Source organism: Pristiophorus japonicus, chromosome 19 (assembly GCF_044704955.1).
Source record: "Pristiophorus japonicus isolate sPriJap1 chromosome 19, sPriJap1.hap1, whole genome shotgun sequence".
NCBI lineage: Eukaryota > Metazoa > Chordata > Chondrichthyes > Pristiophoridae > Pristiophorus > Pristiophorus japonicus.
Window position 1 is genome coordinate 57,853,454 of NC_091995.1, and position 27,784 is coordinate 57,881,237.

General features: G+C 48.4%; 1 protein-coding gene and 2 pseudogenes across 1 annotated transcript in view; all 3 read left to right on the forward strand.

The window, feature by feature from the left end:
* The first annotated feature begins 8 nt into the window (after nucleotides 1–8).
* Nucleotides 9–27,750, forward strand: LOC139229886 (histone H2A type 2-C-like; annotated as a pseudogene).
* LOC139229884 (zinc finger protein 615-like) lies at nucleotides 11,810–15,832 on the forward strand (annotated as a pseudogene).
* The window catches only part of LOC139229885 (zinc finger protein 436-like), a 78,676-nt gene continuing 62,922 nt past the window's right edge, over nucleotides 12,031–27,784 (forward strand). The window contains exon 1 of the mRNA XM_070861516.1: nucleotides 12,031–12,108. The gene's annotated coding sequence lies outside the window, so the exon portion shown is untranslated. The remainder of the gene's footprint in view (nucleotides 12,109–27,784) is intronic.

Genomic DNA, 27,784 nt, shown 5'->3' on the forward strand with positions numbered 1-27,784 from the left:
AGAAGGGCAGATGTGGAAGGAGTTTCTCATTCTTTCTCTTAACGTGTGAATTGTGGAAATGTTTGGAAGAGGAAAAACCGGCGGTAAAGCTCGGGCCAAGGCCAAGTCTCGCTCCTCCCGGGCCTGACTGCAGTTCCCTGTGGGCCGGGTTCACAGGCTCCTGCGGAAGGGGAACTACGCTGAACGTGTGGGTGCCGGAGCCCCGGTCTACAGGACTGCTGTGCTCGAGTATCTGACCGCTGAAATCCTGGAGCTGGCCGGCAACGCGGCCCGCGACAACAAGAAGACCCGCATCATCCCCAGACACCTGCAGCGGGCCATCCGCAACGTCGAAGAGCTCAACAAGCTGCTGGGCAAGGTGACCATCGCTCAGGGCGGGGTGCTGCCTAATATCCAGGCTGTACTGCTGCCCAAGAAAACCACAAGTACGTCCAAAATCAAGTAAAGCGAAAAGGATTTAATCTAATAACTCAAAGGATCTTTTCAGAGCCACCCACTCTGAAAGGGCTGGTTACTGTTCTATGGATCTCAGTTGTCCCAGTTCTAATTTATTACTAAATCTCTGTAATTAAGCTGATCAAAAATGAGCTTGAAACATTCTCAGTTATAAGCATGAATATCTAGAAGTTTAGCTCACCAAACAGTGCCGCGTGTTCGCCGTTAGCCGATATTCGGATCATTGAATCAATATAGAGAGGGACTGGCTTCAGAGGAAAACAAAACAGACGGAACCTGAACGTGAGACCGCCCGTCATTGAACACGTTGTTGGGAGAGCCGAGTATAAAGGGAATGAGCGGTTGATGGGCTCACCGTCTCTTATTGGGGCAATAATTCCATAGGGAGAAATCATAGGCAGTCCCTCAAAATCAGGATGACTTACTTCCATGCTGAAAAGGGATGAGTTCACAGGTGTTTCAATGAAGGAACTAATATTCCAGATCCAGAACTACATGCTGAAGGGTGGATTAATTTAAAGTGGTGTGGCCGTTGCACACCAGCCATCACACAGGCTTGACAGAGCCAGGTCTTGGTCCAGTGGCAAGAATTAACCAAGGCGACTAGAGACCAGCTATGCTGCACGGACCTAGTGCGCACACATATCTCCGTGTGGGCTGGCCCGTGCTGCCCCTGGGTCCTCGCCGCTTCTAGGCCCCGAACTCACGTCTCTCCTGGACCCCGATCACATCCCTCTATAAACTCTCGCCGCTCCCTCACCCCTCCTGCTGTACCTGTCCACACTGCTGTCAGCCGTCGCCCGCCTGCAGCAGCACACCATGCTCCCTGTAATAGCCCCGGCTTGCTGATGGTCTTGCATCTGGATATACATCCTGAACAACTGATCTACCCTTTTAATTTGCATACAGGATGGAACCAGAATTACAGCTCTGGTTAATTCAAAATATTTCAAATAGTATCCCACCTGTCCCCGTCTTAAGAGCTGGGTTAAAGGAGAGATACAGATTGAAGAAAAATAACGATTTTTTAATTCAAAAACCTCGCCAAGAATTTTTAACATAACGGATTATGTTAATAAATTCACCATTAGTCAAAGATTTCCCAACACTTTTAATTCCTTTTGTCTTATTCCATATTTTACTTGCAAATTCCAGGCTGTTACAATCAGCATTAAATTCGGGTACTATTTCAAACTGTCTGTAATGGACAGGAATCAATCCCAACTGATTCTGTAACGAGACGCATTCCATCTCAATCTTTTCAAAAATTATCGATAAATCTCCCGCAAAGGTGGGAGTGAGACTGGAACTGGGAGTCCTTCTCTGAAATATGGTGGAATTCTGCATTCGGATGGAGAATGAAACCGTTAATTCAGAGACCATGGTCCAGAACTTAAAGAAGGGTAACTTTGAGGGTATGAGGCGTGAATTGGCTAGGATAGATTGGCGAATGATACTTAAGGGGTTGACTGTGGATGGGCAATGGCAGACATTTAGAGACCGCATGGATGAACTACAACAATTGTAAATTCCTTTCTGGCGTAAAAATAAAAAAGGGAAGGTGGCTCAACCATGGCTATCTAGGAAAATCAGGGATAGTATTAAAGCCAAGGAAGTGGCATACAAATTGGCCAGAAATAGCAGCGAACCCGGGGACTGGGAGAAATTTAGAACTCAGCAGGGGAGGACAAAGGGTTTGATTAGGGCAGGGAAAATGGAGTACGAGAAGAAGCTTGCAGGGAACATTAAGGCGGAATGCAAAAGTTTCTATCAGTATGTAAAGAGAAAAAGGTTAGTAAAGACAAATGTAGGTCCCCTGCAGTCAGAATCAGGGGACGTCATAACGGGGAACAAAGAAATGGCAGACCAATTGAACAAGTACTTTGGTTCGGTATTCACTAAGGAGGACACAAACAACCTTCCGGATATAAAAGTGGTCAGAGGGTCTAGTAAGGAGGAGGAACTGAGGGAAATCCTTATTAGTCGGGAAATTGTGTTGGGGAAATTAATGGGATTGAAGGCTGATAAATCCCCAGGGCCTGATGGACTGCATCCCAGAGTACTTAAGGAGGTGGCCTTGGAAATAGCGGATGCATTGACAGTCATTTTCCAACATTCCATTGACTCTGGATCAGTTCCTATCGAGTGGAGGATAGCCAATGTAATCCCACTTTTTAAAAAAAGGAGGTAGAGAGAAAACAGGGAATTGTAGACCGGTCAGCCTGACCTCAGTAGTGGGTAAAATGATGGAATCAATTATTAAGGATGTCACAGCAGCGTTTTTGGAAAATGGTGACATGATAGGTCCAAGTCAGCATGGATTTGTGAAAGGAAAATCATGCTTGACAAATCTTCTGGAATTTTTTGAGGATGTTTCCAGTAAAGTGGACAAAGGAGTACCAGTTGATGTGGTATATTTGGACTTTCAGAAGGCTTTCGACCAGGTCCCACACAAGAGATTAATGTGCAAAGTTAAAACACATGGGATTGGGGGTAGTGTGCTGACGTGGATTGCGAACTGGTTGTCAGACAGGAAGCAAAGAGTAGGAGTAAATGGGTACTTTTCAGAATGGCAGGCAGTGACTATTGGGGTACCGCAAGGTTCTGTGCTGGGGCCCCAGCTGTTTACATTGTACATTAATGATTTGGACGAGGGGATTAAATGTAGTATCTCCAAATTTGCAGATGACACTAAGTTGGGTGGCAGTGTGAGCTGCGAGGAGGATGCGAGGAGGATGCTATGAGGCTGCAGAGTGACTTGGATAGGTTAGGTGAGTGGGAAAATGAATGGCAGATGAAGTATAATGTGGATAAATGTGAGGTTATCCACTTTGGTGGTACAAAAAGAGAGACAGACTATTATCTGAATGTTGACAGATTAGGAAAAGGGGAGGTGCAACGAGACCTGGGTGTCATGGTACATCAGTCATTGAAGGTTGGCATGCAGGTACAGCAGGCGGTTAAGAAAGCAAATGGCATGTTGTCCTTCATAGCGAGGGGATTTGAGTACAGGGGCAGGGAGGTGTTGCTACAGTTGTACAGGGCCTTGGTGAGGCCACACCTGGAGTATTGTGTACAGTTTTGGTCTCCTAACTTGAGGAAGGACATTCTTGCTATTGAGGGAGTGCAGCGAAGATTCACCAGACTGATTCCCGGGATGGCGGGACTGACCTATCAAGAAAGACTGGATCAACTGGGCTTGTATTCACTGGAGTTCAGAAGAATGAGAGGGGACCTCATAGAAACGTTTAAAATTCTGACGGGTTTAGACAGGTTAGATGCAGGAAGAATGTTCCCAATGTTGGGGAAGTCCAGAACCAGGGGTCACAGTCTAAGGATAAGGGGTAAGCCATTTAGGACCGAGATGAGGAGAAACTTCTTCACCCAGAGAGTGGTGAACCTGTGGAATTCTCTACCACAGAAAGTAGTTGAGGCCAATTCACTAAATATATTCAAAAGGGAGTTAGATGTAGTCCTTACTACTAGGGGATCAAGGGGTATGGCGAGAAAGCAGGAAGGGGGTATTGAAGTTGCATGTTCAGCCATGAACTCATTGAATGGCGGTGCAGGCTAGAAGGGCCAAATGGCCTACTCCTGCACCTATTTTCTATGTTTCTATGAAAAGAGAAGAGGGACAGAGTGTTCAAACTGCCCCAGTTCTGGTCTCTGGAAGAACTCCCATTCTGGGTTGTTACACTGGAACTCCAGGGTCAATAAACGGACTAACCCGCAACAGGAATTGACAAATAAACTTGAAAATTGCTTGCGAGAGAGAATGCGTGACTGAAACCTCAGTCTCGGCCCTTAAACAAGTTCTAATTCCGCAGGCGGTGTAAATGAACAGGGCTGAGACCAAAGTGAAAGAGCGACCAGGGACCGTGTTTCTAATTTGTGGGCGGGAAATTCCGGCGACACTGAGGTGAATTCTAAACTAAATCTACAGCTGGAACTGCAAAGGTTCTCACACACTTGTTCAGGAAATAATTAGTGATGTGACGCTAAAGGATGATGGGTTTGTGCAGCTCTTTTAGAGAGGTTGTGGGTGGCTCTTAAAAGAGCCGTTGTGTTTGGGTTTGATCTCTCAGGACAGCGCGGAGTTTTACTTGGAGCTGGTGTACTTGGTCACCGCCTTTGTCCCTTCCGACACGGCGTGCTTGGCCAGCTCCCCGGGCAGCAGCAGGCGCACGGCGGTCTGGATCTCCCGGGAGCTGATGGTGCGGCGCTTGTAGTAATGGACCAGGTGGGAAGCCTCACCCGCGATGCGCTCGAAAATATCATTCACAACCGAGTTCATGATGCCCCTGGCCTTGGAGATGCCGGTGTCGGATGAACCTGCTTCATCACTTTGTAGATGTAGATGGAGTAACTCTGCTTCCTCGACTTTCTGCGCTTATTGCCGCCCTTCAGTGGTGATTTACTGACCGTTTTCTTGGCGGTAACTGTTTCCTCCGGCGGGGAGTGTGCTCAGCGGCCGCCATCTTGGGCAGGGCAGGTCTCACGGCGCATGCGCACTCCCTTGTGTCATGTATACTAACTGTCTAGTCACGTAAGGTGTGCCACCAGAGGGCACTGCGGTAGGAGACCTGAGGGTCACCTGCATAGGTGTGAAGGGCCCAGTATAAAAGGCTGCCCACCATGCCTGTGCCTCACTTTGGAGTTACAATAAATAAGACTAAGGTCACAACAGCTCAAGTACAATACTAGACCTTGTGGAGTCATGCATAAGAGTATTAAAGACATAACAGTTTGGGCATGGACAGAGTGTGGGCAGGGCTTCAGGGTGTCTGTCAGTTTAATTAGACAGATGTTTGTGCCCACGTCAGTGACCCCTGAGAGGGAGCCTTGTTGTGTTGATTGTTGTCTGGTGACCCTGGGCTCACCCTATTGGGCCAGCCCGGCCTCACTCTATTGGGCCTGCCCGAGCTCAGTGACCAGCAGAGAAAAACAGCACCTCATTGATTTTATTCTCACTCTGCGCACAGCGGGTGCAGAACTGAACCCAACCATGTAAGCTGGAAATGATGAATACCATCGGCCTTTGAATATGGAAGGAGAAACGTTTTTCTGTTCTGTTTGTGGGAAAATATTTCAAACATCAGCGTGACTAGAAAAGCACCGAGACACACACACACACCCGAGTGAGTGTTCCAGTACACTGGAAAGAGCTTCAACCAGTTACACAGCCTGAAAAAACATTGCACCATTCACAGCAGGAGAAACTACACGTGTTCTGTGTGTGGACGAAACTTCAACTGATCGTCCAACCTAGAGTGACACAAGGACACCGCACCATGGAGAAACCGTGGGAATGTGGAGACTGTGGGAAGGGAATCAGTTCCCCATCTAATCTTGAAATTCATCGTTGCAGTCACACTGGGGAGAGGCCATTCACCTGCTCCATGTGTGGGCAGCGTTTCACTCAGTCATCCAATTTGCTGAAACTCCAGCGAATTCACACTGGGGAAGTGTGGAACGGATTCGCTCAGTCATCTGAATTTCGAGTTCACAAGTGACTGCAGGGGTTGGGTTCTACTGTTATTACTGCTGTTAATCGCATCCTGACTGAATCGTGTTCGTTCTGTCAGTTGGGATTTGTTTCTGCTGGTAATAATCTCTAAAACTGGGCTGGAGTTTAATATTGTGATATTTCAAATAACACAGTGTGTCGATATTTAATGTCTCCATGATAAGAGGAGACTAATTGATGTCCTGTTGATTGCTTCATTTTGCGTCCTTTCTCCTTTCTAACTCTAGATTGTTTCAGTTCTCATGCTTTTGGTTACTCTCAGGGACAAGTCCCAGTTCCCCATACCTTCCAGAATGCCTCTCTTTGCCTTGGTGTCCAGGGTAGGGATAGCTAACACGGCCGGGATCACTAAACACAAAACCCATTCTGTTAATCGCTTTCAGCGACAGGACTTAGCGCGTGCCCCACAGCATCTCTCTCACCTTCGATATGTGAATAGAGTATCACGCCTGCAAAGCTGGTTTCAATTTAAATTTGAATCCACTCAGTAAATGTATTTTAAAAAATATGTACAAGTAACCCATCACATCAAATAATTGGCAAAGGTTTACAGTCAACAAGATGAACAAGTAAAAACATAGATGAACAAGCCCAATAACCCAGCTCTATATTCACGAGAGAAAGTCTGTTATCTAAGTCCTCGAATGTCAGTTGGTGAGATGAGAGACTGAATCTTTTTCTGCACTCAGCTGGTAAACGACCTCTCCCTATGTGTTTCCACCTGATGCGCATCTGCACCCATTCCCACTGTCCCCACATTTACAGTGTTGAGTCAGCTGGGGACACAAGTCTCACAGGCTAGACGATTGGTTGAAGGTGTATCCAAGCACACAACATGTGTCCTGCTTCTCCCCGCTATGATTGTGTTTTTCCAAAGGCTGATGATAAGTTGATCCTGATGAATCCGGTGAATCTCTCAATTATTGACGTGATGTTTGGTTTGGGTTTCCCAGCTGCAGATCCTCCCCTTCTAATACCCTGCAAATGGAGGTTACAAATGTTGTTACTTTAAGTACAGGATAGAAAATCAGAACAGCCAATTTTAGATTCTATAAGACATTCTGTCCCCTCCTGTTCCTCCTAAGCTGTAAATTTCTTATTCTGGACATCCTCCATCCTTCCTGTTTAAAATCAACATTCATTTGATCGTCTGCAAATTATTTTCTCCAGAAAGTGCTGAATCTGGCTGGGTGCAATTTCAAAGACATTTGTTAACCTCTGGTGCCTCAACATCAGATGACTCAGTCAGTGTCAGCAGGATTTCCACTGTGGTAGCCTTCAGAGCCAAGTCCAATCCTGTCCTCAAATACATCCACACACTTCCCAGTTGATGTCAGTGGATCGGTATCAACAGCAAGAGCAGTGGCTAATTTTTGTTCATAAGAACATAACATAACAACATAAGAATTAGGAACAGGAGTAGGCCATCTAGCCCCTCGAGCCTACTCCGCCATTCAACAAGATCATGGCTGATCTGGCCGTGGACTCCGCTCCACTTACCCGCCCGCTCCCCATAACCCTTAATTCCCTTATTGGTTAAAAATCTATCTAGCTGTGATTTGAATACATTCAATGAGCTAGCCTCAACTGCTTCCTTGGGCAGAGAATTCCACAGATTCACAACCCTATGGGAGAAGAAATTCCTTCTCAACTCGATTTTAAATTGGCTCCCCCGTATTTTGAGGCTGTGCCCCCTAGTTCTAGTCTCCCCGACCAGTGGAAACAACCTCTCTGCCTCTATCTTGTCTATCCCTTTCATGATTTTAAATGTTTCAAAAAGATCACCCCTCATCCTTCTGAACTCCAATGAGTAAAGACTTAGTCTACTTAATCTATCATCATAAGGTAACCCTCTCATCTCCGGAATCAGCCTAGTGAATCGTCTCTGTACCCCTTCCAAAGCTAGTATATCCTTCCTTAAGTAAGGTGACCAAAACTGCATGCAGTACTCCAGATGCGGCCTCACCAATACCCTATAGTTGCAGCAGGACCTCCCTGCTTTTGTACTCCATCCCTCTCGCAATGAAGGCCAACATTCCATTCGCCTTCCTGCTGCACCTGCAAACTAACTTTTTGGGATTCATGCACAAGGACCCCCAGGTCCCTCTGCACCGCAGCATGTTGTAATTTCTCCCCATTCAAATAATATTCCCTTTTACTGTTTTTTTTCCCAAGGTGGATGACCTCACATTTTCCAACATTGTATTCCAACTGCCAAACCTTAGCCCATTCGCTTAACCTATCTAAATCTCTTTGCAGCCTCTCTGTGTCCTCTACACAACCTGCTTTCCCACTAATCTTTGTGTCATCTGCAAATTTTGTTACACTACACTCTCCCCTTTTCCAGGTCATCTATATATATTGTAAATAGTTGTGGTCCCAGCACCGATTCCTGTGGCACACCACTAACCACCGATTTCCAACCCAAAAAGGACCCATTTATCCCGACTCTCTGCTTTCTGTTCATTAACCAATTCTCTATCCATGCTAATACATTTCCTCTGACTCCGCGTACCTTTATCTTCTGCAGTAACCTTTTGTGTGGCACCTTATCGAATGCCTTTTGGAAATCTAAATACACCACATCCATCGGTACACCTCTATCCACCATGCTCGTTATATCCTCAAAGAATTCCAGTAAATTAGTTAAACATGATTTCCCCTTCATGAATCCATGTTGCGTCTGCTTGATTGCACTATTCCTATCTAGATGTCCCGCTATTTCTTCCTTAATGATAGCTTCAACCATTTTCCCCACTACAGATGTTAAACTAACCGGCCTATAGTTACCTGCCTTTTGTCTGCCCCCTTTTTTAAACAGAGGCGTTACATTAGCTGCTTTCCAATCCGCTGGTACCTCCCCAGAGTCCAGAGAATTTTGGTCGATTTATAACAAATGCATCTGCTATAACTCCCGCCATCTCTTTTAATACCTTGGGATGCATTTCATCAGGACCAGGGGACTTGTCTACCTTGAGTCCTGTTAGCCTGTCCAGCACTACCTCCCTAGTGATAGTGATTGTCTCAAGGTCCTCCCTTCCCACATTCCCGTGACCAGCAATTTTTGGCATGGTTTTTGTGTCTTCCACTGTGAAGGCCGAAGCAAAATAATTGTTTAAGGTCTCAGCCATTTCCACATTTCCCATTATTAAATCCCCCTTCTCATCTTCTAAGGGACCAAAATTTACTTTAGTCACTCTTTTCTGTTTTATATATCGGTAAAACTTTTACTATCTGTTTTTATGTTTTGCGCAAGTTTACTTTCGTAATCTATCTTTCCTTTCTTTATTGCTTTCTTAGTCATTCTTTGTTGTCGTTTAAAATTTTCCCAATCTTCTACTTTCCCACTAACCTTGGCCACCTTATACGCATTTAACCCAGTGGTAATGAGGACAATTACAACCCCTAAACTGCTGCCTTGGCTGAGATCAACTAACGGCCCAGATCAAGGTTCGAACTTGGGAACTTCCCAGTCAGTATTGCAGAGTGTTCTAAAATTTGGGGGGGTTGAGGAAGGGTTAGAAAGAATATTTTGCAACAAATTTTACTCCACCTTTTTAAAAAAAAACCTTTGTCACGCTGCACAATTCTGAAATCTTTCTAAATTACACAAGCAAGTAAAATGGACCATAGAAACAATGAGACATTTTAGAAAGGCTCAAGTCACTGAAATAGACAGCTTTACAATCACTGCACAGTACAGAAGGGAACGACTGTTAATGGGAGTTCGTTTCGTGAAGTCCTTTGACACTCCGAGATAACGTGGACTTTTCCTTTAAGTATAAATAGGCAGAGAAAAGGGAGACCCTGTCCCTGTAAATATCTGCCCCATTCCCCTGGGAAGGGGCGGGGGGGGGGGGTGTGTCTGTCTCTCTGTGTGTGTGTGTGTGTCTCTGTCTCTGTCTGTGTGTCTCTGTCTGTGTGTCTCTGTCTGTGTGTGTGTGTCTGTGTGTGTGTCTGTCTGTTCTGGCACTGACTGTATATGGCTCAATTGGCTGGGTCTTTAAGTGCCCCGGCATTAACTTTTTTGCTGCATTTTTTCTGCTGCCCCCTCCACTTTGGGCCTATGTTGGACCTCAATAAGGTCTGGTGTCAGCTATGTTGATGTCGATGATGGATCGGATTAGCCGGTGGTCCGTCCAGCAGTCATCAGCTCCTGTCATGGTGTGAGTGGTGCGCACATACTTGTGATCCCTGGCTCGGACGATGACATAGTCGAGCAGGTGCCAGTGACACTAGAGTCCTCCTCAACTGTCTTCTCCCTGTGGCCGAGGAGTTCCTCACTGAGTCGCAGTGCGGGTTTTGTCCCCTACAGAGCACAATGGACATGATCTTTGCAGCTGAATAGCTGCAGGAAAAATTCAGGGAGCAGTGCCAGCCCTTATACATGGCCTTCTTCGACCTTATAAAGGCCTTTGACACTCTCAACTGCGAGGGTCTATGGAGCACCCTCCTCCATTTCGGATGCCCCCAAAAGTTCATCAACATCCTTCGCCTGCTTCACGATGACCTGCAGGCTGTGATCCCTACCAACAGATCCATTACAGACCCAATCCACGTCAAACAGGGCTGCGTCATCGCTCCAACCCTCTTCTCAATCTTCCTTGCTGCCATGCTCCACCTCACGGACAACAAGCTCCCTGACGGAGTGGAACTAAACTACAGAACCAGTGGGAAGCTTTCAATCTTCGCCGCCTCCAGGCCAGGTACAAGACCACACCAACCTCTGTCGTCGAGCTACAGTACGCGGATGACGCCTGCGTCTGCGCGCATTCAGAGGCTGAACTCCAGGATATAGTCAATGTGTTTACTGAGGCATACGAAAGCACGGGCCTTACGCTAAACATCTGTAAGACAAAGGTCCTCCACCAGCCTGTCCTCGCCACACAGCACTGCCCCCCAGTCATCAAGATCCATGGCACGGCCCTGGACACCGTGGACCATTTCCCATACCTCTGGAGCCTCTTATCAACAAAAGCAGACAATGCTGAGGAGATTCAACACTGCCTCCAGTGCACCAGCGCAGCCTTCATCTGCCTGAGGAAAAGAGTGTTCGATGACCAGACCCTCAAACCTACCACCAAGCTCATGGTCTACAGGGCTGTAGTAATACTCGCCCTTCAGTATGGCTCAGAGGCATGGACCATGTACAGTAGACACCTCAAGTCGCTGGAGAAATACCATCAACGATGCCTCTGCAACATCCTACAAAACCCCTGGGAGGACAGACGCATCAACATTAGCGTCCTCGACCAAGCCAACATCCCCAGCATTGAAGCACTGACCACACTTGATCAGCTCCGCTGGGCAGGCCACATTGTCCGCATGCCAGACACGAGACTCCCAAAGTAAACGCTCTACTCGGAACTCCTTCATGGCAAATGAGCTAAGGGTGGACAGAGGAAATGTTACAGGGACACCCTCAAAGCCTCCCTGATAAAGTGCAACATCCCCACCAACATCTGGGTGTCCCTGGCCAAAGACCGCCCTAAGTGAAGGAAGTGCATCCGGGATGGCGCTGAGCGCCTCGAGTGTCATCGCCGAGTGCATGCAGAAAATAAGCGCAGGCAGTGGAAGGAACGCGCGGCAAACCTGACCCACCCTCCTTTATCCTCGCCGATTGCCTGTCCCACTTGTGGCAGGGACTGTGGCTCCCATATTGCACTGTTCAGCTACCTAAGGACTCATTCTAAGAGTGGAAGGAAGTCTGCCTTGATTCCAAGGGACTGCCGATGATGATTTACCCAGCATTCCCCGCGATGCAGAATATGCCTGTCTCCGTGCATAGGCGTGGGACCTGGCTGTTTGGAGCATGCGCGCTGCGTGTAATGGCGGAGCGGACATGATGAATATTTGCTCTGCACAAGCGACCTTTTTGAGCTGGCCGGAGGGGAGTAATGGACCAGCGGGTAGCCGGGGAGGCTTCATAAAGAACTGGTGCCCGCCGCAAGCCCGGAATAATAACCTGAATATTGGCGACTACAACTTCGAGGCTTTCCCCCGGTCACAGGCCCAGGCTAACGGCGGCCATCTTTGTACAGGAAGGCAAGTTCAGTGTTCCGCCATCTTGATTCTGTGAACAGCGAAGCGCATGCGCGGCCATCTTGTTGCAGGAGCAACGTTAGGTGCGTCACTGTCTGTTTCCAACCGGTCCTCATGGGTAAAACAATAACTTTTATTCTCACTCTCGATACCTCGGATTTCTCACCATCTCTCCTAAAGGCGCTGCTCAGTGCCAAGCTTATGGTTTACGTCCCAGACAATTGTAACAGGAAAGCCGCAGAGCTGTTCACTCCCAGGGTTAGAATCCCCATGTACAGTCCCAGGGTTAGAACCGTGTGGCTGGACAGAGATGAAGAGAAAAATTGGGGCCTTGAATCTGAGTTGGGAAACAATCATAGAAACATGATTCAATTTGCATACTAAACTTGTTGAAATCAAATCAAATTAATTGTTGCATGTATCATATTCCTTTCGTGCCAAATGGGAAAGAAGTGATGTTTGGGCTGTGCGGGAGTGTTTGTGCCCGGTTACACAGCCCGTCCCTGTCTCTCCACTCCAAATGTGCTTCATTAGGTTCACAGTCTCATTGACACATCCAACGGACTGCATGGACCTCGCCCTTTAAACCCCATCAGAGAAATATCAGCATTTGATGTTCAGTTATACTAAACCTTTATAAAACGCTGGTTAGGCCTCAGTTGGAGTATTGTGTTCAATTCTGGGCTCTAAACTTTAGGAATGATGCCAAGCTTTTAGCGAGGGTGCAGAAGGAATGGTGCCAGGGATGAAGAACTTCAGTTATGTGGAGAGACTGAAGAAGGTTTTCTCTGGAGAGCAGAAAAAGGTAAAAAGAGATGTACAAAATCATGAACGATTTTGATAGAGTAAATATGAAGAATATGTTTCCAGTTGCATTAGGGTAAGTAACCAGGGGAGTCAGACTTCGGATGATTGGCAAAAGAACCAGAGGTGAGATGTGGGATCATCTGGAATGCACTGTCTGAAAGGGCGGTGGAAGCAGATTCAGTAGTAACTTTCAAAAGGGAATTGGATAAATACTTGAAGGGAAAAATATACCGAGCTGTGGGTAAAGAGCAGGGCACTGAGAGTCATTCAACAGCTCCACCAAAGAGCTGGCACAGACACGATAGGCTGAATGGCCATCTTCTGTCTGTACCATTTCCCCACAATGGCAGATGATACCCAGAGTGCTCCACGCGGGGGAATATGCCCTATCTCCATCAGCAGGGGGGCAGCTGAAGGAGATAGGGCATATTCCCCCACGTGGAATATGCCTCCCTGTGTGGAGCGGCTCCCGGAGACTGAGCGGAGCGAGCGTGGCCCCAGCAATGCCGAGTGCGGCTCTCAGGCCCCGGGCAACGCCGAGTGCGGCTCTCAGGCCCCGGGCAACGCCGAGTGCAGCTCTCAGGCCCCGGGCAACACCGAGTGCGGCTCTCAGGCCCCGGGCAACATCGAGTGAGGCTCTCAGGCCCCGGGCAACATCGAATGCGGCTCTCGGGCCCCGGGCAGCACCGAGTGCGGCTCTCAGGCCCTGAAGCAGAGCCAATGGGCCATGCACCAGCAAACCCTGGTGCATGGCCCACACCAGGAAAACAACAACTTGCATTTACACAGCAGGTCCAGCAATTCCCAGCCGCTCTGTGTCAGGGTGGGTGCTGGATGTGGAAGTCGCTCACTGGTCTGTGTGGGTCTGTTTGTTGCATCAGTTTGAGCTGGAATGGAGAGGGGGGAGAAGCTGCTGTGTTTCACCCCCCAATACTACTTGGCCCAGTGGGACCAACAATTTCCCATGTGGGACTGCCGAGGGAGGTGGGTTCCCTTCCCTGAAGGACAGTAGTGACCCAGATGTGTTTTTACAACAATCCGGCAGCTTTCATGGTCACTTTTTTCTAGCGCCGGCCCCACAAATGATCCGATTCATTAAGCTCAATTTCACAACCTGCCTTTGTGTTTTTGTGGGTTCTCTCTCACACTCCCTTTTTCCTGTTTGAAATTCACTTTACAGGGTGTTAAAAGGGGAGGATTTGTAGATTGGAAGCTCAAACCAAACAACACCTCAAGATCTGACAGAGTCACTCGATACATCGGGACTGGAATATCATCAGCTTTTGATCATGGAAGCAGAAGGCACCGTTCACAGTGGGGAGAAACGGTACACGTGCTCTGTGTGTGGACAAGTCTACAGCCGATCATCCAACCTGGAGAGACACAAGTGCAGTCACACTGGGGAGAAACCATGTAAATGTGGGGATTGTGGGAAACTATTCAACTACCCGTCCCAGCTGGAAAAACATCGACGAGGTCATACTGGGGAGAGGCCGTTCACCTGCTCCGTCTGTGGGAAGGGATTCACTACATCATCCTATCTGCTGACACACCAGCGAGTTCACACTGGGGCGAGGCCATTCACCTGCTCCGACTGTGGGAAGGGATTCACTACATCATCCCAACTGCTGACACACCAGCGAGGTCACACTGGGGACAGGCCGTTCACCTGCTCCGACTGTGGGAAGGGATTCACTCGGTCATCCGACCTGCTGACACACCAGCAGATTCACACTGGGGAGAGGCCATTCACCTGCTCTGAGTGTGGGAAGGGATTCACGACATCACACCATCTGCTGACACATCAGCGAGGTCACACCGGGGAGAGGCCGTTCACCTGCTCTGACTGTGGGATGGGATTCACTACATCATCCTATCTGCTGACACACCAGCGAGTTCATACTGGGGAGAGGCCGTTCATCTGCTCCGAGTGTGGGAAGGGATTCACTCAGTCATCCAGCCTGTTGATACACCAGCGAGTTCACACTGGGGAGAGACCGTTCACCTGCTCTGACTGTGGGAAGGGATTCACTACTTCATCCAATTTGCTGACACACCAGCGAGTTCACACTGGGGAGAGGCCGTTCACCTGCTCCGACTGTGGGAAGGGATTCACTCAACCATCCCACCTGCTGAGACACCAGCGAATTCACACTGGGGAGAGGCCATTCACCTGCTCCGACTGTGGGAAGGGATTCACTCTGCCATCCGACCTGCTGATACACCAGCGAGTTCACACTGGGGAGAGGCCGTTCACCTGCTCTGAATGTGGGAAGGGATTCACTACATCATCCAACGTGCTGAAACACCAGAGAGCTCACACTGGGGAGAGACCGTTCACCTGCTTGGAGTGTGGGAAGGGATTCACTACATCATCCTCCCTGCTGACACACCAGCGAGTTCACACTGGGGAGAGGCCGTTGACCTGCTCTGCGTGTGGGAAGGGATTCCCTTGGTCATCCGAACTGCTGAGACACCAGCGAATTCACACTGGGGCGAAACCTTTTAAATGTTCTGACTGTGAGAAGAGTTTTAAAAGCAAACAGCACCTCCTGATACACCAGCGAGTTCACACAGAGGAGAGACCTTTTAAATGTTCTGACTGTGAGAAGAGTTTTAAAAGCAAACAGCACCTCCTGACACACCAGCGCGTTCACACTGGGGAGAGATCGTTCACCTACTCTGACTGTGGGAAGGGATTCACTCGGTCACCACCTGCTGAGACACCAGCGAGTTCACACTGGGGAGAGGCCGTTCACCTGCTCTGACTGTGGGAAGGGATTCACTCGGTCATCCCACTTGCAGAGACATAAGCGAGTTCACAAGTGACTGCAGAGGTTGGATTCTGCTGTTATTGCTGCTGTTAATCACATCCTGGACTGAATCGTGTTCATTCTGACACTTGGGGTTTATAACTCCTGTAACACTGATGATAACTCCTGTAACTGGGCTGGAGTTTGATATTTGGGATATAGACACATAAATTAGTGTTGCTTTCGACACATTGCTGTGGATTTTTGTCTTTTCCATCTGAGTGTTTAGCATCACCTGGCTGGAGCTGAAAAATGACAATCTGGGGGGAGGATCATAACTTCAGCCTGGACACAGTCCTTCAGAGCTACACTAAGATCGCCTCATTCTTCTGAACTCCAATGTGTATAGGCCCAGCTTACTCAACCTATCATCATAAGTCAACCCCTTCATCTCCGGAATCTGCAGCAGATATGAGCAAGAACCTGAGGCTTATTAAAAGACATATATTTCATTATAGACAAGGTTACACTGGGAGAAATGTTCAATTAGGACATAAGAACATGAGAAATAGGAGGAGTATGCCATTTGGCCCCTTGGGCCTGCTCCGCCATTCAATAAGATCATGGCCAATCTGATCATGGACTTAGTTCCACTTCCCTGCCCGCTCCCCATAACTCTTTACTCGCTTATCGCTCAAAAATCTGTATCTCCGTCTTAAATATATTCAAAGACCCAGCCTCCACAGCTGTTTGGGGCAGAGAATTCCATAGATTTACAACACTCAGAGAAGAAATTCCTCATCTCAGTTTTAATTGGGTGGCTCCTTATTCTAAGACTATGTCCCCTAGTTTTAGTTTTCCCATATGAGTGGAAATATCCTCTCTGCATCCACCTTGTCGAGCCCCCTCATTATCTTATGTTTCGATAAGATCACCTCTCATTCTTCTGAACTCCAATGTGTTTAGGCCCAACCTACTCAAGCTATCTTCTTAAGTCAACCTAGTGAACCTTTTCTGAACAGCCTCCAATGCAAGTATATCCTTCCTTAAATACAGAGACCGAAATACGCAGCCCAATACTGGCAAAATGCCGAGCAAACCAGCAGCATACTGGCACCTTAACAGTGTCTCATCGGCCTATGGGCATTTCTTAAATAGATTTGCTGAGTGGATATAAACTTAAACCAGGTTTTGCAGGCATGATGCTCTATTCACATATTGAAGGTAGAAGAGATGCTGTGGGGTACATGCTAAATGCAGGAGCTGAAAGTGATTAATCGACTGGGTTTTGTGTTTAGTGAACCCGGGCGTGTTACCAATACCAGCAAAATCGAAGCCCATGGAATAACTGGGACAGTGGCAGCATGGATATAAAAGTGGCTAAGTGACACAAACAAACAGAATAATGGTGAATGGTGTTTTTTCAGACTGGAGGAAGTGGTGTTCCCCAGGGGTCGTTAGTAGGGTTTGGGTGTACAGGGCACAATTTCCAAATTTGCAGATGACACAAAACTTGGAAGTACAGTGAACAGTGAGGAGGATAGTGATAGACTTCAGAAAGACATAGACAGGCTGGTGGAATGGGTGGACATGTAGCAGATGAAATTTAATGTAGAAAAGTTCAAAAGTGATACATTTTGGTACGAAGAAAGAAGAGAGGAAATATAAATTAAAGGGTACAATTTTAAAGGGGTGCGTGAACAGAGACCCAGGAGTATATATGCGGCAATCGCTAATGGTGGCATTGCAGGTTGAGAAAGCGGTTACAAAGGCTTACGGCTTCATGAATAGAGGTATAGAGTTCAGAAGTGTGGATATTATGATGAAGCTGCATTAAAATATTGGTTCGGCCTCAATTGGAGTATTGTGTCCAATTCTGGGCACCTCAATTTAGTAAGTATGTGAAGGCTTTGGAGAGGGTGCAGAAAAGATTTACGAGAATGATTCCAGGGATGAGGGACTTCAGTTATGTGGATAGTCTGGAGAAGCTGGGGTTGTTCTCCTCAGAACAGAGAAGATTGCGAGGAGATTTGACAGGTGTTCAAAATCATGAGGGGTCTGGACAGAGTAGATAGAAACTGTGTCCATTGGCAGTAGGGCCGAGAACCAGAGGACATAAATTTAAGGTGATTAGCAAAAGAACCAAAGGCAACATAAGAGAATTTTTTTTTACGTAGCTAGTGGTTAGGATCTGGAATGCCCTGCCTGAAAGGATGGTCAATCACTGCTTTCGAAATGGAATTGAATACGTACCAGAAGGAGAGAAATCTAAAGGGAAAGGGCGAGGGAGTGGGATTAGCCGAATCTCTTGCAGATAGCCGGCATGGGCTCGACGGGCCAAATGTCCTCCTTCCCTGCTGTAACCAGTCTCTGATTCTAAGATGATGAAAAATCTGTTGCCCAGGATGCTCCATCTCCAGGGCACTGGGACCTAGCTGGGAACAGAGACCCTAAAGTCCCACCCACTCTCTGTTCCTGAACCAAGATGGCTGCGCATGCACCCATATCCCACAATGTACAAGATGGTGACCAGTGATCCTGCTCACCCGGGTCTGTCACCACAGGGCCTATGGGCTCTAATTCGGGGCCTGAGGCCGACAGCGGGTGGTTCCAGAGCTTCCCAGCCCACCCATGGGTCCAAGTCCTACCCTGTGGCCGCAATCTCCTCCTGTCTCCCGGAACTGCCTGTCCGACCGAACCACCTGCGCATGCTCAGACAGGGAGATCTGGGCTCAGCCCCGCCCACTTGGGCCTGCAAGCCACGCCCCTCGCACACTCCAATTGGTTGGAGGACCAGCCACCGGGTTGGTATTCCAGCCCTTCCCTCGCTCTTCCTATTGGTCAGGAGCCGCCGCCAATCAGCCGGGCAGTGTGACTGAGCATGCGCGGCGTGAGGGAGGGAGCGGGTTAATAAACCCCGGGTGGGGACGCGGGCTTCACACAGTCCGAGTGAGGGCCCAGGAGCCGCCCGCCCACCTGAGAGAAAGCACTCTGCATCATCCGCTTTACACACACCCGCTGTGGGCCTCAGGTCCCGAAGAAGAACCGCGGGCAGATGCCTTTGACCTGAGAAATTTCGATGAAAGTACCTGGTGTTCCCGGAGGAGCGTGAGATTCCGGTGGGGAGGCCATCACTTCCCGCACTGCGAAGCGTGCTCCCGTCCTCCAGGTTCCCACGCAGAAGATGCAGTCACGTGTGACTGCTCAACCAATTAGGTACAGCCTTCTCAATTAATAGCAACGGGAACTCCGTATCTACGACTTCTCATTGCTGTTAATTGAGAAAAAACAAACACAATAACACCAAATAAAAAATTATAAAGACACCTTAATTGAAATTAAAGTTAATATCTTAGGAAAAAAAACATTTGAGTTTTAAAAAGGTTTTTTAAATTATGGTTTAAAATAATCTAGTGGACAGGGTTTCTAAAAAATAAAATGTTTTATAAATTTTATTTTCTATGCTTTAAGTGTATTTTAAAACTCTTATACCTGTAAAAGTAGGCTATGCTCCTGCTTTTTATCAGGCGCAAGAGGTTTGAGGACATTTGCTTAGCAAGATATGGGTAAATCCCGCAATCTTGCCCATGCAAATGTCCTCGCTCCCGATATGCGTTGGATCTGTCAAGCGCATTGTGTGCTGGAAACCGGCTTTTGCGATGCCTTCCCGGGTCGGTGCACACTCCGTACGGACCTGGGGAGGCCGGGATTTCCAGGCCAATGTTGTGAGTTTCTATTCTGGTCTTTTGATGGCTTTTGTAAACTCCTGTTACAGGCTGTGAGAAGGGCAGCATTTACAGACCACATACTCAAACCCAACATCACATGAAGGTCTGACAGAGTCACTCCATTCACCAGGGCCCCAATATCATCGGCCTTTGAATGTGGAAGGTTAAATGTTTGTTCTGGCTGTGGGAAAAGATTTCAAACATCAGTGTGACTGGAAAAGCACCGAGACACACACACACACAAACGAGTGAGAGTGTTCCAGTGTACTGCCTGTGGAAAGAGCTTTAACCAGTTACACAGCCTGAAAAAACATCGCACCATTGACAGCGGGGAGAAACCGTACACGTGTACTGAGTGTGGACGAGGCTTCAACTGTTCGTCCAACCTGGAGAGATACAAGGACACCCGCACCACAGAGAAACCGTGGAAATATGGGGACTGTAGGAAGAGATTCAATTACCCATCCCAGCTGGAAATTCATCGACGCAGTCACACTGGGGAGAGGCTGTTTAGTTGCTCTTACTGTCTGAAGACATCCAAAAAAATCATATCTGCAAAACACCAGCAAATTTATACTAGGGAGAAGCCGTTCACCTGCTCAGTGTAGGAAGGAATTTTCTCAATCCAACCACATCCTGGCACACCAGCGAGTTCACACTGGTGAGTGATCGTTTAGGTGCTCTAACTCTGCAAAGACATTTGCTCACTTGTCCAACCTACTGAAACACCAGCGAGTTCACACCAGGGAAAGGTCATTCACCTGCTCCGTATGTGGGAAGGGATTCACTCGTTCATCTAACTTGCTGACCCACAAGTGAGTTCACACTGGGAAAAAGCTGTCTCTTGCTCGGTGTGTTGGATGAAATTCACTCAGTCATCCAACCTCAGGACAAACCAGCTTGTTCGCACTGATAAAAGACCTTTTAAATGTTCTGACTGTGGGAAGAGCTTTCAACGCACAAAGGATCTGCCCTGTGTGTGCAAAGGGATTCACTAATTTATCCAACTTGTTGACACACCCAATTCACATGGGGCAGGTGAAGGGTCTCTCCCCAGAGTGTGCAAAAGGATTCACTAATGTATCCAAACTGCTGACACACCAATGAGTTCACAAGTGATTCAGGGATTGGATTCTGCTGTTACTGTTAATCATATCCAGGCTTGAACCATGTTCATTCGGGCAGTTGGGGTTTGGTAAAGCTGATGTTAGCAATCCCGATAACTGGGCTGGAGTTTAATCTGTATCAATGTCAAATAAATCAGGTTTGTTTCACACACACTCAGTGTGTCGAGTCCTTGATGTTTCGACAATAAGACGAGTTGACTGAGCACTTGTTACAAACTGTGGAATCTATTTCAGAATTGAGTTCCCATAACTTTTTAAAAGATGGATCTACAAGATGTCCAAGTCTGACAGGAAATACATTTCTATTATATCACAGGGTCCAGTCCAACCATCCAGGACAGTGAGTCCCTGTAATATTGGATTTTAACCATGGGAAATATTCTGATCTGTTATTGTCACAGGGCAAAGCAGTCTGCATGTCGGTCAGACATATCCAGTGTCGAAATGCCAACTGACGCTAAGAGGCTGCAGGGTGACTTGGATAGGTTAGGTGAATGGGCAAATGCATGGCAGATGCAGTATAATGTGGATAAATGTGAGATTATCCACTTTGGGGGCAAAAACACGAAGGCAGAATATTATCTGAATGGCGGCAGATTAGGAAAAAGGGAGGTGCAATGAGACCTGGGTGTTATGGTACATCAGTCATTGAAAGTTGGCATGCAGGTATAGCAGGCGGTGAAGGCGGCAAATAGTATGTTGGCCTTCATAGCTAGGGGTTTTGAGTATAGGAGCAGGGAGGTCTTACTGCAGTTATACAGGGCCTTGGTGAGGCCTCACTTGGAATATTGTGTTCAGTTTGGTCTCTTAATCTGAGGAAGGAGGTTCTTGCTATTGAGGGAGTGCAGCGAAGGTTCATCAGTCTGATTCCTGGGATGGCTGGACTGACATATGAGGAGAGACTTGATCGACTGGGCCTTTATTCACTGGAGTTTAGAAGGATGAGAGGGGATCTCATGGAAACATGTAAAATTCTGACAGGACTGAACAGGTTAGATGCAGGAAGAATGTTCCCGATGTTGGGGAAGTCCAGAACCAGTCTTAAGGATAAGGGGTAAGCCATTTAGGACTGAGATGAGGAGAAACTTTTTCACTCCAAAGAGTTGTTAACCTGTGGAATTCCCTGCCGCAGAGAGTTGTTGATGCCAGTTCATTGCATATATTCAAGAGGGAGTTAGATATGGCCCTTATGGCTAAGGGGATCAAGGGGTATGGAGAGAAAGCAGGGAAAGGGGTACTGAGGTGAATGATCAGCCATGATCTTATTGAATGGTGGTGCAGGCTCGAAGGGTCGAACGGCCTACTCCTGCACCTATTTTCTATGTTTCTATGTAACTTTGGTATGACATGTTCCTAGTTGGTCCATCACATAACCTCCCTCCTCCATCTACCCCGCCCAGTCAAATAGCTTTTTTCCCCCATTTCCAATAGTTTTTTAACTAATTTTAAAAAGTGTTCATAGAAAATGAAAAAAAAATGGCCCTCTGATTTTTTTTCTCCCGAGTTGCTTGCCACAGAGTCCAGCGTAATCTTTAATTCCGGGAGTCTCCTGTGCAATCCTCGAGGGTCCGGTGACTGACTGGTGCTGTCTGCATTCTGGCTGTTTAGAACCATTTGTTTAAAGCCAGCAATGAAGTTTGGAATTTAGTCAAACTCCATGGTCAATCCGATCTCCAGAGGGAAATGTCTCCTTAAAGCTGATGGTGTCGGCAGTCCTGAAACTCATTTCTCACTGTGAGGGTGTCAGAATGAGAAGCTTTAACGAGAAGCCGATGTTTCACAAAGGGATTCCTCACCAGACCAAAGGACATTGGTGGAGTTTAATGGGCTGTTTGTGTCACTGGGCTACAGGAGGCTATTTTTAACAGAAGGAAAGCTGGTCACAGCAAACAGTTTAACAGCCTGTCCATGGTCCACTCTAACCCCCACCTTCTCTCTCTCACTATTTATGGACATTGCTGCAGTAATTGCTCCTCTGACCTTTTCTCTCTCGTCCCTCCTACACGGCCCTACACAACATCTCTCTCTCCCCCTACATTCTCACTGTGCTGGAATCCACAACAGTCTCCCCATCTGCTCCATGTTCTCTCCCTGGATCCTAAAATGCTGAACTTAGTCTGCCCCTCCTGAAGTCCACAGGCTAAAACTGAAGCTTGGAGTCCCTCAGTCCTGTCTCCTTGATTTATCTCCCCTTCTCTTTCCCCCTTGGTTATGTTCCACAATCTGGGCCCTGACCTTCCCCGGGGATTCTAAAGAGAGTAAAGTTCCCTCTGCACTGTCCCAACAAACACACCCAGGGCAGGTACAGCACGGGTTAGATACAGAGTAAAGCTCCCTCTGCACTGTCCCATCAATCACTCCCAGGGCAAGTTCAGCACGCGGTAGATAGAGACTAAACTCCCTCTGCACTGTCCCAACAAACACACCCAGGGCAGGTACAGCACGGGTTAAATACAGAGTAAAGCTCCCTCTACACTGCCCCATCAAACATTTCCAAGACTGTTGTAGATACAGAGTGACGCTCCCTCTAAACTGTCCCATCAAACAGTCCAAGGGCAGGTACAGCATGGGATGGATGCTGATGTGAGCATTAGGTTAGGTGTCATTGGTGCTGACCTCACTGACTGTTGTGTTCGCAAAATCACAAATCGGGGCATAACTGTGTGAAGTAATAGGAGAATCCAAAGAAACTCCTTTTAAATGGGCACAGAGACTCTTTCCCTTTGAACAGCAAGAGAGTCTGTGTGAAACTAAGAAAGAAGCATTAATGTCCGATTAAAAGTAAACCGGATGCTGGCGCTTGTAAATAGCACTCCACAAGCCAACATCCGACTGAACCCCGACTGCTGAAGGTGTTGTCAGAACCAGTGGGCGAGAACCAATGTTTGAGCCGGGGCGCTGTGCACGGCGATGACATCAGCATCACGAAGCGCAGAAAAGCGGGGCGCAACGTGTTACTACCACCGCAAAACACTCGCCAAATTTAGCGGGAGGCGCTATTCTCACCGCATCTGGTCACAAACTCATTTACACCCTGTTATCGCTAGCTGGGGGCGCTGACAGGAGACGCAAAGTAGCAAAATTTCATCACCTCTCCCTTTAAACATGGACAGAGATACTGCAAATTTAAACAGGCTCAGAGACACCTCAAATCGCTGAGAAAATACCACCAACGCTGTCTCTGCAAGATCCTACAAATCCCCTGGGAGGACAGACGCACCAACGTCAGTATTCTCGATCAGGCCAACATCCCCAGCATCGAAGCACTGACCACAGTTGACCAGCTTTGTTGGGCAGGCCACATTGTCCGCATGCCCGACATGAGACTCCCAAAGCAAGTGCTGTACTCTGAACTCCTACACAGCAAGCGAGCCCCAGGTGGGCAGAGAAAACGTTTCAAGGACACCCTCAAAGCCTCCTTGATGAAGTGCAACATCCCCAGTGACACCTGGGAGACCCTGGCCAAAGACTGCCCAAAGTGGAGGAAGTGCATCCGGGAGGGTGCTGAGTCTCATCGTCGAGAGCATGCAGAAATCAAGCGCAGGCAGCGGAAAGAGCGTGTGGCAAACCAGTCCCATCCACCCTTTCCCTCAACCACTGTCTGTCCCAACTGTGACAGAGACTGTTATGGAATGATGTGTGTATCGTCCCAGTACCTTAAATGTAATGTAAGCACTATGCATCACCACAGAGGGCGCTGTGGTGGGAAACCCTGGTAGTACCTGCAACAGGTGCTATATAAGGCTGACCACCACACCCGAGAGGCACTCTGGAGCTGAACAATAAAGGACGAAGGTCACAGCAGTTAGATTTACACCAGACCGTGTGGAGTCAGTGATTTGTGTGCTACATATACCACATTGGCAATGAGGAAGCGGACGAACTCCACGCAACCATGGCTACTCTGGGCTCGCTAAAGGATTTTACCGTGGGCAATGATTGGGAGGCCTTTACGGAAAGGCTCGAGTACTACTTCACAGCAAACGACCTGACGGAGGACACATACGCAATGAGAGATATGTGTAAGGCGATATTGCTCTCCAGTTGTGGAGATGAGGTTTACTGTCTCGTCAGGGATTTGCTGACACCTGGGAGCGCCAGGGACAAGTCATACGAGGAGCTGACTGAACTCATTCGTGACCAGTTGAAACCGAAGGAGAGCATCCTCACAGCCAGATACAAATTTTACCATCACTGCAGACCCGAGGGCCAGGATATCACCAAATATGCTGCGGACCTCAGGAGACTCGCGGCGCCGTGTGATTTTGGCGCACATCTTGACGAGGCTTTGCGGGACGTTTTCGTCATGGGGATTGGCCACGAGGGCCTTCTTCACAAGCTGCTGGCCACGGAACCCACAGTCACTCTGACAAAGGCCATCACCATCAGCCGGGCATATATGACCTCGACTTGCAGCACCAAGCAAATAATCCACACAGTCTCGAACCCGGCAGGCACTGTCCACAGGATAGCGCCCACCACGGACAAAACTGCAGAAAGTGGCTCTGCCCGGGGCAGAGAGCACGGACCTCGGGATCCTGGAACTGAGTCCGCTGAGGGGGGCCAATCAAGCAGCACCATGCTGGCGTTGTGGAGGAAGCCATGGGGCTCACCGGTGCAGGTTTGCGGAATACACGTGCAATACCTGCCACCTGAAAGGCCACCTTCAGCGTATGTGTAAAATAAATCAGACTCACCATGTAGCTGAGGAGATGGGGGATGATCTATTGTTCAGCGAGGAGCAGGTAGAAGATGATGAGGTGTTTGGACTGCACACGTGTACTGACGATTCGCCCCCAGTGATAAGGGAAGTAAAAATCAACGGAGTCCCTGTGAGTATGGAAGTGGACACGGGCTCGGGTCCGTCGTTGATGAGTCGGAGAACTTTTGATAAACTGTGGATTAACCCAGCTGCACGACCCAAGCTGGTCCCGGTCACGGTGAAGCTGCGTACCTACACCAGGGAACTGATACCTGTTCTTGGCAGAGCGATGGTGCAGGTATCCCACGGGCACGAGACGCACGCTTTACCTCTGTGGGTCGTTGCAGGCGATGGGCCGACACTCCTCGGCCGGAGGTGGATGTGGACGATCCGTGGGAGCTGGGAAGACTTCATCACTCCACAGGCTGCTGCTCCCCGGAGATCCTGCAGCCTCAGCCCCTACAGGCAAGCCCCAGCCCCCACAGGCAAGCAGCCCTGCACAGAGGGGCTTAGTGGGGGAGGAGTGAGCCGGCGGGGTGCGAGGGATCCAGGATGGCCGGCGGTTCGGAAGAGCCCTCCCGAGGAGCTGTTAGTGTCGGGGGGCCGCAGCAGCTGGAGGTCGGCGGCTACGGAGGCCGTGGGGGACGCGGCAAGTGCAGCCACTGGAGAGGCCATGACGGCCGCAGGAGAGGCGGCAAGTCAGGTGGCAGCGGAGGGGAGCGGAGGCTGCGACGGCGGAGGGCATCCGGATTGGCGGAGAAGAAGATGGCGGCATCGTGTTGGAGCAGCAGAGCATCAAAGATGGCGGCGCCCAAGGAGAAGCCTTGTGGAATCTTCCTGCATCAAAGATGGCGCCTTAAAAAGGAAATGCACCCGGGAGTCTTAAAAGGGCCTTACCAAGAGGTGGTCCCCACAAAGGACTTCTGTAAGGCAGAGCGAGTCTAAAATGAGCTATGTTAATGTGAGATAGTGAATTTATAATAAGAATTACTTTCTTTAATGCTGAATGGCCACTGTATTTGTGTAAAATAATGGATGAAGTACAATTAATGATAACGGCTAACAAGGAAATCAAGGATCCGTTACCAGTCAATAACCAGTTAATGTACCAGATAAAATGTACCATACTAACGCACTGTCTATGCCCACCTGCCTTCCGTTGGACAAGTGTGATGTTATGTAATGTGTGTATCGTTGTCCTGCGTCCTGGTGGGGGTGGGGGAAGGTGATGTTATGTAATGATGTGTGTATCGTCCCAGTACCTTAAATGTAATGTAAGCACTATGCCACACCACAGAGGGCGCTGTGGCGGGAAACCCTGGTAGTACCTGCAACAGGTGGTATATAAGGCTGACCACCACACCCGAGAGGCACAGCAGTTAGATTTACACCAGACCGTGTGGAGTCAGTGATTTGTGTGCTACATACACCACAGAGACTGTAAGTCCCGTATTGGACTGTTCAGTCACCTGAGAACTTGCATTAATACAGCAGGCCCAGCAATTCCCAGCCACTCTCTGTCAGGGTGAGCGCTGAATGTGGAAGTCACTCACTGGTCTGTGTGGGTCTGTTTGTTGCATCAGTTTGAGTTGGAGTGGAGAGTGGGGAGAAGTTGCTGGGTTTCACCCCCAGTACTACTTGGCCCAGTGGGACCAACAATTTCCCATGTGGGACTGTCAAGGGAGGTGGGTTCCCTTCCCTGAAGGACAGTACTGACCCAGATGTATTTTTACAACAATCCGGCAGCTTTCATGGTCACTTTTTTCTAGTGCTGGCCCCACAAATGACCAGATTCATTAAGCTCAATTTCACAACCTGCCTTTGTGTTTTTGTGGCTTCTCTCTCACACTCCCTTTTTTCCCTTTGAAATTAACTTTACAGGGTGTTAAAAGGGGAGGATTTGTAGACTGGAAGCTCAAACCAAACATCACCTCAAGATCTGACATTCGATACATCGGGACTGGAATATCATCAACTTTTGACCATGGAAGCAGAAGGCACCGTTCACAGTGGGGAGAAACGGTACACGTGCTTGGTGTGTGGACAAGGCTTCAGCCGATCATCCAACCTGGAGAGACACAAGTGCAGTCACACTGGGGAGAGATCATACTAATGTGGGGACTGTGGGAAACGATTCAACTACCCGTCTCAGCTGGAAACACATCAGCCAGGTCACACTAGGGAGAGGCCGTTCACCTGCTCAGACTCTGGGAATGGATTCACTACATCATCCTATCTGCTGACTCACCAGTGACTTCACACTGGGGAGAGGCCATTCACCTGCTCCGACTGTGGGAAGGGATTCACTCTGCCATCTGACCTGCTGAGACACCAGCGAGTCCACACTGGGGAGAGGCCGTTCACTTGCTCCGACTGTGGGAAGAGATTCATTCGGTCGTCCCAACTGCGGAGCCACCAGCGAGTTCACAATTGACTGCAGGGGTTGGATTCTGCTGCTATTGCTGCTGTTAATCACATCCCGGACTGAATTGTGTTCATTCTGACAGTTGGGGTTTATAATTCCTGTAACGCTGATTTTAAACTCCAGTACAGTTACAGGAGTTATTAATATTTGGGATATGGACACATAAATTAGTGTTGCATTCAACACAGTGCTGTGGATTTTTGTCTTTCTTGCCTGA